Source organism: Gossypium hirsutum, chromosome A02 (genome assembly GCF_007990345.1).
Source record: "Gossypium hirsutum isolate 1008001.06 chromosome A02, Gossypium_hirsutum_v2.1, whole genome shotgun sequence".
NCBI classification, from domain to species: Eukaryota; Viridiplantae; Streptophyta; class Magnoliopsida; order Malvales; family Malvaceae; genus Gossypium; species Gossypium hirsutum.
In genome coordinates this window covers 71,255,923-71,260,045 of record NC_053425.1, presented here as the reverse complement: position 1 = coordinate 71,260,045, position 4,123 = coordinate 71,255,923, and positions in this window count along the sequence as shown.

Here is a 4,123-nt window from a genome sequence, read left to right as displayed (position 1 = left end):
CTATTAAAAAAAAAATTTCAATTCGTGAATTCATTTTATACGCCACATCTTGAAACCTTTCTTTCTTTCGAGCCTACCCTAAACCATACGATTTTTCCTTTGTTTAGCCTTTGAAGCCGACCCACAAGTGGGATAAGTCTAAGGTAGCTTTTTAGAATATCGAGAGTTGGATTTGAGAGGTAAAAGGCAAGAGAGTACATCAAGATAAAAGCCGAAAATAGAGTGAAACACGAGAGGAGTGAATTTTTTTTTCTTGTGAGCGAATTTGTGAGGTTTTTGTGGTGAGGAAATATTTTGTTCTTATTTTAAACATGTCTAGGAGTCCGGATCGTCGAGCAACAAGTGGAGGAGCTTCGAATGCTGCTGGTGGAGGAGTAAACCTTCAACCGAGGAGAAACGTTCCCGGAGGTGGAGTGCCCGATCTCCAAGTCCAAGCAATCGTACGAGAAATCTCTCGTCTGTTCCAACCTCAATTCGATTCTCTCAATGAACGAATGGAACAAATGGAGGAACAAAGCCAACGTGCGAACACCCCTCCTATTCCGAGAAGAGAGCGAGAACGTCCATGGCAACATGCAAATGATCTATATGAACAAAGTGACGATGAAAGTGATCGAGGTTCACGACAAAGTGCAAGGAGACGAGGTCATCGAGCACGAGAACAAAGAGATCGAGAGAGGCCCGATGATGATTTAAAGAATATTAAAATGGCGATTCCTGCTTTTCAAGGAAGATCGGATCCCGAGGCCTATCTTGAATGGGAGAAGAAGGTGGAATTAGTTTTCGAGTGCCACAATTACTCGGAAAGCAAAAAGGTGAAGTTAGCTGCTATAGAATTCTCCGACTATGCAATAATATGGTGGGATCAACTCACGTTGAGCCGAAGACGCAATGGAGAACGTCCCGTGTCTACATGGGCGGAAATGAAAGCAATAATGAGAAAGCGTTTTATTCCTGCTTACTATCACCGGGAGTTGTATCAAAAGCTCCAAAGCTTAACTCAAGGCCAACGAAGCGTGGAGGATTATTACAAAGAAATGGAAGTGGCCATGATCCGCGCCGATGTGGAGGAAGATCGAGAAGCCACCATGGCTCGATTTCTCACCGGCCTTAACCGAGATATCGCAAATATCGTCGAACTACACCACTATGTTGAGGTTATTGATATGGTCCATATGGCCATAAAGGTCGAAAAACAACTAAAAAGAAAAGGTACGTCACGAACTTTCTCTAACACTTCTTCTATGCCTAGGTGGGGGCAAGGGACCAACAAACGTGACATACCAAGCCGAAACAAAGAAGTAAGTGGTGCCACCAAGTTTAACAAACCGATTGCCGAAACGAGTAAAGGAAAGATGGAAGCCCAACCAAGTCGATCTCGAGACATAAAATGTTTCAAATGCCTTGGAAGGGGCCACATCGCGAGCCAATGTCCAAATCGGAATGTGATGTTTGTTCGAGACGATGGCGAGATTGAATCTGAAAGTGAACAAGAGAAGGAGGCCATTGAACAAACCGAAGATGAAGAAGATGTTGAACAAGCCGAAAATGGAGAAATATTGGTGGTAAAGAGAAGCCTTACTTTGCAAGGTGCCGAAAACGATCAACAACGCGAAAACATTTTTCATACGCGATGTCAAGTGCAAGGTAAGATTTGTTGCGTTATAATTGATGGGGGAAGTTGTACAAATGTGGCAAGTTCAATGATGGTGGAGAAACTCGGATTGGCCACCATTAAACATCCCCATCCGTATAAACTCCAATGGCTTAACGATGGTGGAGAATTGAAGGTAACGAAGCAAGTGTTGATTTCGTTTACAATTGGGAAGTATCAAGATGAAGTTATGTGTGACGTTGTACCAATGCATGCGGGGCATCTTCTTTTGGGGAGGCCTTGGCAATTCGACAAGCGAGCGATTCATGACGGATATACAAACCGATACTCTTTCAAACACATGGGACGAATGGTGACGTTAGCTCCATTATCACCGAAACAAGTGTATGAAGATCAACTCAAAATGAGGAGTTCGATTGAAAAATCAAAAGAAATCGAGAGAGAGCAAAAAAATGAAAAGAATAAAGAAAAGAGTGAAGAAAAGAAGAAAAACAAAAAGATGAGTGATAAAAAAGAGAGAGTGATTCAAAAGAAAAAGAAACGAGTGATGAAAATGAAAAAAAGAATTTGTTTGTAAAAGAGAGAGAAGTTCGAAATCGATGTTATTGAAACAACCATTATTGGTTCTTTTGTACAAGGAGAGCTTGCTTGGCACTAACGAATTTGATGATAAGTTGCCCTCTTCTATTTTGTCTGTGTTGCAGGAATTTCGAGACGTATTCCCGGAAGAAATCCCGAGTGGGTTACCACCTATTCGTGGAATCGAACACCAAATAGATCTTGTGCCGGGAGCTGCGATTCCAAACCGACCTGCTTACCGGAGCAATCCTGAAGAGACGAAAGAATTACAAAAGCAAGTAAATGAACTCCTTGAAAAGGGCTATGTGCGCGAAAGCCTTAGTCCATGCGCCGTGCCTGTTTTGCTTGTCCCGAAAAAGGATGGAACGTGGAGGATGTGCGTGGACTGCCGTGCTATAAACAAGATAACTATCAAGTATCGTCATCCTATACCACGATTGGATGATATGCTTGACGAGCTAAGTGGCGCAAGTCTGTTTTCAAAAATTGATCTTAAGAGTGGTTATCACCAAATACGGATGCGTGAGGGTGATGAATGGAAGACTGCGTTTAAAACGAAGCATGGGCTTTACGAATGGCTCGTTATGCCATTTGGCTTAACGAACGCCCCAAGCACATTCATGAGGCTTATGAATCACGTTCTAAGACCTTTTATTGGTAGATTTTGCGTCGTATACTTCGATGATATATTAGTTTATAGTAAAAATTTAGATGATCATGTTTTACATTTGAAGGCTGTTTTGGAAGTATTGAGGAAAGAAACTTTGTATGCTAATTTAAAGAAATGTGAATTTTGCACTAACAAGGTTGTGTTTTTAGGTTTCGTTGTTAGTTCGGAGGGCCTTGAAGTCGATCAAGAGAAGATCAAGGCGATCCAAGAATGGCCCCGTCCGACGAATGTCTCCCAAGTCCGAAGTTTCATGGATTAGCAAGTTTTTACCGTCGATTCGTGCCAAACTTCAGCACCTTAGCCGCACCCTTGACTGGAGTTATTCGTAAGAATTCCAACTTCGTTTGGGGAGAGGAACAAGAAAAATCCTTTTTGAAATTAAAGATTGTCTAACTCATGCACCGTTATTAGCTTTGCCTAATTTTGATAAAACCTTCGAGTTAGAATGTGATGCCTCAGGTTTAGGCATTGGAGCTGTGTTGATGCAAGATGGACGGCCTATTGCCTATTTTAGCGAGAAACTCAATGGTGCCGTCTTAAACTATCCGACTTATGACAAGGAGCTCTATTCGTTGATTCGAGCCTTAGAGACGTGGCAACACTATCTTTGGCCCAAAGAATTCGTCATACATACCGATCACGAATCCTTGAAGTACTTAAAGGGTCAACACAAGTTGAATAAGCGGCATGCTAAGTGGGTAGAATTTCTCGAATCTTTTCCATATGTTATTAAATATAAAAAAGGTAAGGAAAACGTAGTGGCTGATGCACTATCTCGAAGGTATGCGTTGTTAAATATTTTGGATGCTAAGTTAATGGGGTTTGTATTTCTTAAAGATTTATATGTCAACGATGCTGACTTTAGTGAATTCTTTAGGTTATGCGCAAAGGGAGCTTACGAGAAGTACTATCGACATGATGGGTACTTGTTCCGAGAAGGAAAGCTTTGTATACCCCAAGGTTCCGTACGAGAAGTGTTGATCGAAGAATCTCATAGTGGAGGATTAATGGGGCACTTCGGAGTTGCAAAGACGTTAGCCATGCTCAACGAACATTTCTTTTGGCCTAAGATGCGACGAGATGTCGAACGGTTTTGTAATCGATGCATTGCATGCAAACGGGCTAAGTCACGAATTAAGCCCCATGGTTTGTATAAGCCATTGCCTATTCCCGAAACCCCTTGGTCTGATATCTCAATGGATTTCGTGCTAGGTTTACCGAGGAGTAAAAATGGCCGAGATTCAATATTTGTGGTTGTA